Below are 10,185 nucleotides of genomic sequence, written 5' to 3'. Positions count from 1 at the left end.
AAGGAGAGAAAATCTGAGATGCATAGAAACTAATACAGAATGAGTTTTAGTAAAGTAAGGCACAAGATCATCTACTGAGATTCAGACAGTTTGGTGACCTGAGAGAAAAGTTTGGAACAGTCACTGTGGAAGGGAAAGAAAAGGACTCCAGTAGACTGGAAATGGTATTTTGAAGACCCATTTTAAAAGATGTTTCCTCCAGTTTAGCTCTCAAAACCAGAATGCTTCCCTACGCCCACTGTAGTCAAATCTGTCTCTCACGTCAAGTTCTATTTGCCTGTACTAATTTCTACTTCTCATTCAAAGCCCAGTCCAAATCACACATCTTCTGTCAAAACTTCCTTGTCTTTTTCAACCCTCTGTGGTTCAACTTTTTCCTTTCTAAAATCTTTATGGGTTTTGAGGTGTTTACTACAGAAAGAGTCAAGATGTCCAGAAGAATTACTTTATAATAGTAATCTCCTAAGGATTAATAGTTTAATTGTAAAATGTCAGGGATTGAAGTCTTTCCTAGTTGTCATCTAGTCGGCTCCAAATGCATTTTATACAACAAAAGCAAATATTTCCTAGTCCTATGTCATCTTCATAATTGTTGGTATGCTGGTGTCCATTGCTGCAGCCACTGTGCATTTTAAGTCCCTTCAAACCTAGGGGCTCATGTTCCAACACTATATCAAATGATAATCTCTTGTGACCCATAATGTATTTTTTTTTGGCTATTTTTTGGAAGTAGATCTTCAGGCCTTTCTTCCTAGTCTGTCTTAGTCTGGAAGCTCTGCTGAAACATGTCCATCATGAATGACCCTGTTAGATTTTGAAATATTGGTGGCATAGCTTCCACCATGATAGCAAGACTCAAGCCACCAGAGTACGATAAACTGACATACCAATGGTGGGCGGTGGTAGTTAACAAAACAAAACAAAACATTGTCATTGAGTTGATTCTGACTCATAGCGACCCTATACGACAAAGTAGAACTTCCCCTTGAGGGTTTCTGAGGAGCAGCTGGTGTATTCAAACCATCCACCTTTGGGTTAGCAGCTGAGCTCCTTACCACTGCACCACCAGGACTCCCTGGTGGTAGTAGTCAGTATTTATTGAGCACTAAGTATGTTCCAGGCATCTCAGCACATTGCAAGACCTCAATAGATACTTGTTAAATTCCCTGTGTTCTGTACTATCTTGGGATAGGAGAGAGACCAACACAGTTCCTGAGCTCCAGGAAAGCCTGCTGGATCTAGCATCAAAAAATGGTTCACTTGTTGAACACTTCAAGTATCTAAGGGTTCTAGGCTAGCTGTATTACGTTTAGTATAACCTTTTTTTGTGTTTGTGAACAGACAAAAAAAAAAAAATTCTGGCATCAAAATGAAATTACCTTTCCATTTAGGGGAAATGGTTGGCAGAGGAGAAAATAAACTATTGCAACATGTTATCAGGAATGAAGTCTAGTGAAGGGGAAAGAAGAAATTAGGTAAACACTGCTGTTTTATGTCTGCAGTTAATCATTCATTGGGCCAATAGAGTATCTTTGCTTATCCATTTCAACTCAGCCATCCCTGACCAGCCAACCACAGGGCTGGAATTCTAGGACTTTGGGAGGGGCAATTTCAGGGTTTTCTGGTAAACTCTGTTCTGGGGAGGGACTAGTATTAGCAATCAAGGCACTTTTCTTCCTTGAGAAACTACCCAAGGCACCTTGAGAGAGTCTTCTACTTCTTCCTCATCAACCTGCAGGTCAGTGGATTACCCCAACACTTGGGGTATGTTTGGGGAAAGGCTGGGGTTTGGCCATTTAAGGAATGTAGGACTCAAAGAATAAGACAGAGACAAAAACTCGGGAGAGTTTTCAGCAGAAATATTTTCAGAGCACCTCATTATGTAGTGGAAAGAATATGGGTCGTGTGGCTTGAAGAAAACTTTTAATCACTTCTGAGCCTCAATTTTTCATTTTAAAGGAGGGAGTAATAGTGAATACTAATAAAATAAACTGAAGAACTGAATACGTCAGTGCTCAGACACATAGAAGGGTAAGGCAGCTAAGTGCTTTTGTTACTGTATGTGAAAGATGTGTGTTTTGGTTTGTTGATCCTTCGACCTCTCCCCACATAGGGGAGTTGAGGCAGGAAGTAAGTCAGACTTCCCAAAATAATTCACTGAGAAACAGGATGCAGGAGAACTCATTTTCAGTGTGTACATTCTGCAAAATTGCTATATATTTGGGGGGAGGTTTTATTAACCCCTTCACATCTCCTCTACCTTTGACAGCAAAGACCTTTAGATTTGATCATAAGGAGAACATCGGACAACTCCACCTGACCTCCGGAGCTGGAAGCCATGGTCATCTTCACTTCTTTTTTCTCTCCCACTTTCCAAATTTGGCAATGTTGATGACCTTTTCTTCTTGAAACTCTCACCTCCCTTGGTTGGGCAGGACACTGGCCCTCATTCTTCAACTCTCCTTTGCTGAGTCCTGTTCTGCCCCTAAATATGGTAAATAATAATTTAAAAAATATGGTAGTGAAAGGAAAATGAAAAATACAGTATTCAGATGAGGCAGAGGTATCAAAAGTTTGTATTAAGCTTAGAGATAGATCTTTATGTAATATGAGCACAGAAGGAAAGGAGCTGATAGAGAGATAGAAAGGGATTCTCTTTTTTAATTGTGCTTTAGGTGAAAGTTTACAGTTCAAGCTAATTTCTTGTACAAAAATTTATACACATACTGGTGTGTGACACTAGTAGCAATCCCTAAATGTGACAGCACACTCGCTGTTTCCACCCCAGGTTCCCCGTGTCCATCCAACCAGCTCCTGTCCATTTCCACCTTGCTTCTCATCCTATCTCCAGACAGTAGCCACTCATTTGGTCTCATTTATGAGCTTGAACTAAGAAGCACACTCTTCATGAGTATTATTTTATGTTTTATAGTCCATAATCTTTTATAATCTTTGTCTGAAGAGTGGGCTTTGGGAATGGTTTTAGTTCTGGGTTAACAGAGTGTCCAGGGGCTATGGCTTCAGGGGTTTCTCCAGTCTCAGTCAGACCATCGAAAACTCTGTGAAGCACAGTTCTACTGTGACACACATGGGGTAACCATGAGTCAGAATAGACTCTCTAGCAACTGGTTGGAAAATCTCTAACAGAAGGGGGTATTTTGGAGCTGAGGATTTTCCCAGTGCCTTTTTTTCTCAGATTGTACTGTATTGGCAAGTGGTGACTGTTTTTCACAAGATACCCACTCTGTAGGCATAGTTCTTGAGTTGATTTCATTTTTATAGGAATTTAAAAGGTAATGTCATTGACAGAGCCATGGTGGCGCAGCAGTTAAGATCTTGGCTGTTAACCAAAAGGTTAGTTGTTCAAATCCACCAGCTGCTCCTTGGAAACCTAAGAGGGCAGTTCTACTCTATACTATAGGGTTTCTATGAATCGGAAATCTACACGACAGCAGCGGGTTTTATTATTATTATTATTAATGTCATTGAAATATGAGGGCATTTGCTAGTGTAGTCATAAGTTTTCAGTGAACAGTTATAGAATTTCAGAGTTTGTAGAGAATAGAAACATCGTGTGTCTTATTATCTAGTGATGGTTATAACAGAAATACCACAAGTGGATGGCTTTAAGTTAAGAAACAGAAATTTATTCTCTCACAGTTTAGGAGGATAGAAGTCTGGGTTCAGGGCACCAGCTCCAGGGGAAGGCTTTCTCTCTCTGTTGGCTCTGGGGGAAGGTCCTTGTCATCAATCTTCTCTTGGTCCAGGAGCTTCTTAGAGCAGGGATCCTGGGTCCAGTGGACGCACTCTGCTCCTGGCTTCTCTTGCTTGGGGGTAATGAGCACCTCTCTCCTTTTCTGGCTTCTCTCTTTTATTTCAAAAGACATTGACTCAAGATACAGCTTAATCCAGTAGATTGAGTTCTGCCTCATTAACTAACTGCCTCTAACCCTGTCTCATTAATATCGTGGTGGTAGGATTTACAACACATAGGAAAATTACATCATATCACAAAATGGAGGATAATGACACAATACTGGGAATCATTGCCTACCCAAGTTAACATGCATTTTTTTGGGGGGGGGGGACGACACAATTCAATTCATAACATTCCACACTTTGGTCCCTCCAAATTCATGTCCTTGCCACACGTAGAACACTTTCACCCCTTTATATCATCCTAAAAGTCTTAACTCCAAGAGTAAATTCCATTCTGGGGCAAAACTGTGAAATCTAGCATACTTGTTATCTTCTTGCAAAGTACAATGGTGAAACAGGCACAAGATAGACATTTCCACTACAAACAGGGGAAGTTGGAGGGAAAAGAGAGATAACAGGCACCAAACAAGTCCAAAACCCAGCAGAACACATTACATTAACTCTCAAGGTTTCAAAATAATCCTCTGTTCTCTGAGACCATTTAAGCTATGTCTCTGTCCTCCAGACTCTGGGTGTTGGCCACACTCTCCAGATTCTGGGTAGAGGCCCTTTGATGTTCGGTTTCAGCTCTGCCTTCCAGGCCCAATAGCACAGCAACTCTGCTCCCTTGGACTTGGGCCACCCATTCTCCTAGTCTGTCCGAGGGGTGATCCTACCCCCTCAGCCCTAGCAGTCTCTGTTCTTCTGTCCCTTGGGCATGGTGGCCCTGCCCCCTCAGCTTTGCACAGTGGATCCAGTCCCACTCCCCTGGTGCCCCTGAGTGGCAGCCCCACACTCTGGAACTGAGTTGGTGATGATCTCTTTGAAACTTAAGAAGCTGTGGCCCTACACTTTGAGACCCAGCTGGTGGTGGTTTCACCATTTGAGACCCCAGAGGTCATGGCCCCACCCTTTGAGACTGAGGCAGCTCTGTTTCCTGTGTTCCTTGTCTCTTCAGCTTCTGTTTCCTGGTCCCTTGGCCTCTCAGCTTGAAGGTGCTCATCTCACTCCCTCCATGGGCTGCCAGGCCTAGCTCTGCTGATAAGTGCCTGGAGACATCCCATTCTGCCAGCATGCCTCCTGCCCAAAGATACTCAGCTCTCTTGCTCCATGGGTTGGCTCCTGTGGGTTGGCTCCTGTGGGATGGCTCCTGTGCTCTCTCCCTTGTCTCCTGGTTTTGCTGCCATTTCCCTGCTGCTGCTTCTAGCAGTCTGTGCTGTATCCAGTGTTAAAGCTCCCTCACTTCCTTCTGAACCCTTATAAAAATTGTCTTTGATGTCCATAATTCCAGCAACAGTTTCTTCAAGGCAATACAGGATTTTACTATTAGGTACATTAAAACTCTTCCAGCCTGTACCCATTACTCAATTCTAAAACCGCTTCTACGTTGCAGGTATCAGTTATAGCAGCACCTTACTCTTGGTACCAAATGTTATCATTTAAGAGATGAGGAAACTGAGATCTAAGTAACTGATGCAAATTCTTCAAGATTACAGAATTAGACTGTGGTGTTGCTAGGACTCAAACTGTGGTCTCCTTAGCCCTCAAGTCCTAGTCTCCATCCCCATAGTCTGTTGTCTGCTGAATTCTAAGCAGGTTCTGCTGAGGGACCACAAGGAGTAGATATAGAGAACTACAAATGCTACAACTGGCCCATTGAGCTGTCATGTATTTTGACAGCTCATGAGGGAAGTAGAAGGATTGCTGTATTATCTCTCTTCAAAATTTACAAAGCACTTCACAGACATTATTTCAATCAGTTCTTGGTGAGGCAGTCAGCATCCTCACTCTGAAGAAGAAACCAAATTGAGGTTCATTCATTTCACTTATTGGATAACTTTTGCATGCCAGTGACACCACGAGGTTAGGGATAGAAAGTTGAATAAACACACTTCCCTTGTCTTCAGAACCAGTTGCTATGGAGTCAACTCTGACTCATGGTGACCTCATGTGTATCAAAGGGAGAACTGTGGTCCATAGTGTTTTCAATGGCTGTGATCTTTTAGAAGTTGATTATGAAGACTTTCTTCTGAGGCACCTCTGGGTAAATTTGAACTGCTAAGCTTTTGATTAGTAACCAAACACTTAACCTTTTGGACCACCCAAGCACACAATCTATTTTGGAAGGCAAAAGTAGTTACAATACAGTGTGTATCGTTAAAGTACTAAGTGATCATAGAAGACACTGACATTTCTTGATGGAATCAAGCAATTTTTCACCAAGGAGGTGACATTTGATCTGGATAGTGAGCCAAGGGGGAGGTTGGGGATATAAGCATTCATGCACAGAGGACATTACACACAAATGCTCGCAGGTGTTAAAAGAATCCAGGATGTGTTTTGGGAAAGGTAAGCACCTCCATAAGGGGATTGGCATAGTGTTCTAAGTGAGGAAAGGCAGGGGGATAGCTGGGGAAGGTGTATGTAGACCTGTGGGAACTGAGGACCCATGGGAGCTTTTGAGTTGAGTGGCATGGTGTAAACTGGTTTTTAGAGATAGAATGGCATCAGCATGAAAGCTGGCTTACAAATGTTTGAGGGCTTTTGCAGTAGTCTAGGGTGGAATGAATGGGGGATTATAAGAACCTAAGCCTGCACTATGGAAGTGGGCTGTAAGAGATGGTAGAAGATTCAAGTGCTGCTGCTATGGTAAATTGACAGGACGTGGTGACTCTGACTGTGGGGAGGGGGAGGAGATGAGGTGAGGATGTCTCAACCATCTAGTCTGGGAGACTGGATGGACACTGATGCCATGAGCCAAGATAGAAAGTACAGAGGAGAAGTATTGTTGGAAGGAGGCTAGTTAGTTTAGTTTGGGATATATTGAATTTGAGGGGCCTAGGAGATACGAATACAGCAGTTGGAATACTGATCTAAATTGAGAATTATAACTTAAATTTTTAAAGAATTGCTTAAGTAAGAAGTTTAAAGGAGTCAAAAGTTTTACTTTTCTTCCAGGATTGCAGATGAAGAGGAAAGTGTCAATAATCTATTTTTGAATTTTCAAAGAAATACTACTACAAACACTTGTAATATTTAGAAAACAGAGAAGTTAAGTATTATTTCAAGAAAACAAATAATTCAGTAAGATAATCGGTCAGAATTGCAGACTTTTGCATGGCTAAAGTTTACTTTCAAGTGGCAGAGCAACAATTTCTAAAGTCTAGAAAGTGACTGCTTTGTTAGTGTGTTAGTTTAGGCTCTCTAGGAAGCAAAACAAGTGATGTGTGTATGTGTACATAAAGAGAGATTTATATTAAGTGAATAGCTTGCACGGTTGTAGAGGTTGGTAAGTCCAAGTTTGTGGGTCAAGTGTCAGGCTGGAGACTTCTGACTCACGTAGCTGCAGAAGCTGATGAATCCAAGATCAGCAGGTCAGAGAGCAGGCTGCTGGCTCATGGGTTGTGGAGGCTGACAAATCCAAGATCAGCAGGTAAGACTTCTGGGTGCTGGCTGAAGTCCCAAGAACCAGAAGTCAGATGTTGACAAGATGAATGCAGAATTCAGAGCAGAGCAAAAGCCAGCAAGGTTTGACAGAAAGTCCATATATATTGGATGCAGGGTACATTCCAAAGGAAACTCCCTTTCAGTTGATTGACTGTTCATAGCAGATCTCATCATGGGGGTGATTACATTAAATCAGGTCTCATCATGGAGGTGATTACAGTATATCAGATTTCATCATGGAGGTGTTTATATTATTACATAGCTGCCAAAAAAAAAAAAAAAAAAATCTTAAATTCCAAGCCAATGAGAATCATGGCCCAGCCAAGTTGACACACATCCTTGACCATCACAGTCCACCCCTAGTCAACTTGGGACCTGTACACAGTTCCTTAAACCCTACGTAATCTCTAAATAAATACAATTATAAAGTCATACTTATGCTTAACAAGATACAACTAACACGTGTGCAGCATAAAACACACTAGCACTGTTTGCATCTCAAATTTATTTGTGAAAAAAACAAAAATATTTGATGCACACACACAAGGAAGAAATACTCATAACAATTACAGTCCTCATTTCTGCAGCTGATCATGTGGTCATAGACGGTATTTAGAACTACCTTCTTCCACCCCCCATTGTGTATTCTTTTTATCCTCACCAAGCCCCACAGCTGGTCATGGTTCTTTGCCTCATGGGGTAACCCAAACCTTCATTCCTGAAGGGTCTGGGCCATTAATAGTAATGTTAGAATCGGATTGCCGTGGTTTTCCATTGAAGCTTGTGGCACAATAGTTAAGAGCTTGGTTTCTGTCATGGACTGAATTGTGTCCCCTCAAAACTTGTGTCAACTTGGTTAGGGCATGATTCCCAGTATCACGTGGTTGTCCTCCATTTTGTGGTTGATGTAATTTTCCTGTGTGTTGTAAATCTTAATCTTTGCCTCTGGTTAATCAGGCAAGGTTAGATTATGTTAAAGAGCAAAAGCCAGCAAGGTTTGACAGAAAGTCCATACATATTTTTTCTTTATTTTTGTCTGCTTTTTCTGTCATCACTTGGATAGCCATGGGATGTAACACCCTTATGCTGGTCACATTCCTGATCCAATGTAAATGGAGTTTCCCTGGGGTGTGGCCTCAAGAGATAAAAGGAAAGGGAAGTGAGCAGAGAGTTGGGGACCTCATATCACCAAGAAACAAGAGCCAGGAGAAGAGCATGTCCTTTGGACTTGAAGTCCGTGTTCTGAGAAACTCCTATTCCGGGGAAAGATTGATGACAAGGACCTCCCTCCAGAACCAACAGAGAAAGAAAGCCTTCCCTTGGAGATGATGCCCTGAATTTGGGCTTCGAGCCTACTAGACTGTGAAAGAATAAACTTCTGTTTGTTGAAGGCATCAACTTATGATATTTCTGTTATAACAGCACTAGATAACTAAGACTGCTTCTAACCAAGGCTTAGGATGGTCCTCTTTTAGTCTTTCATGATATTAGGGAAGTTTTCTGTCAGCAATTCTTCAGTGATCCTCTCCGTGTTTTCCATTTTCTCCCTCAATTCTGAAACTCCAATCACTCAAAAATTTTTGCTTTTGATTGTATACAAATTGTTCTTAGAATTTCTTCATTTTTCTTTGTTCTTTTCTTTGATTTTTCCTCAAAGTGGTAGCCAAGGGTTTGTCTTCAATTTCACTGATCCTGTCTTCCTTTATTTTAAACTTGCTCCAGTCCACTGTCCATTTCTGAAATCTTATTTTTTATCATTTGGATTTCTAATTTTTGTTTTTGTGTGATTTCTAGTTGTGTGTTTATTTTGTTCCTGTATTATTTTCCTGAATTCTTCCATTATTTTGTCTGTCTTTTCTGTGATTTTGTCTATTTTTCCTTATTTTTGTCTGCTTTTTCTGTCATCACTTGGATAGTCATGAATATTAGAGTTTTGAATTCCCTATCAAGTAGTTCCAGTGTCTTTTCTTCCACTAGAAAGTCATCTGGTGTTTTATTTTGTACCCCTACTGGAACCATCCTGTCCTGTTTTTAATATGTTTTAATATTGTCTCCTGTGTTAGGGACATTCAGTAATTATTTTCTTCATTTATTGGTTGTAGATTTGTTTGTTTCATCCTGCTTTTTTTTGTTTTATTTTGTTATGTCTGGGCAGGCAGGCTGAGCATTGTTTGTTGTTTGCATGTCTGTGGGCACGATACTTCTCACCTCCTTGTCCAATGGGCAGGGCCAATTGCTCAGCTATGGTGCAGCAGGACAGGTCCAGCAGAGGGAGAGGGGTGGGGATGGGTCATTTGTGACACATACTGGGGCCGACAGAGCAGGGCTGGGGGTAGTGCAGGGCAGGGTCCGGTAGTCCACGCCTTTGCCACTCGGGGATGTGGTACTCAGCACGCATTGAAGATAAGCAGGAGAGAATGGGAGGATGTTATGTTTGGAGCTAAGTGGGTGTGAGGAACAGAGAAAGGAGAGAGAGAGAAACGGAAGCCACACACAAAAAAAAAAAGCAAAAATTGCTGTGGGAGCCTGCCATTGGAGTGGCACAGACCCATGGAAGCTGTGTGCCAGTGACTTTCTAGCCAGACTGTGTTGCACAGCCCATCAAGAAGCAGTAGAGTTGGCACACATGGCTACATAGGCAAGAAAAGGAAAGGAAGGAAGGGAGAGATGGATAAAAAACTGGAAAAAAAAGAGAGAGAGAAAGGTGCATGCAGCCAGGTGGTCTGGAGAAAGGAAAGGAAAGAAGGTAGAGGGAGACAAGAAACTGAGAAAGAAAGAAAAGAAGGAAGGAAAGAAGGAAGCAAGGAAGCAAGGAAGGAA

Source organism: Loxodonta africana, chromosome 20, assembly GCF_030014295.1.
Source record: "Loxodonta africana isolate mLoxAfr1 chromosome 20, mLoxAfr1.hap2, whole genome shotgun sequence".
Lineage (NCBI taxonomy): Eukaryota > Metazoa > Chordata > Mammalia > Proboscidea > Elephantidae > Loxodonta > Loxodonta africana.
Note: the sequence above shows the minus strand (reverse complement) of the source record.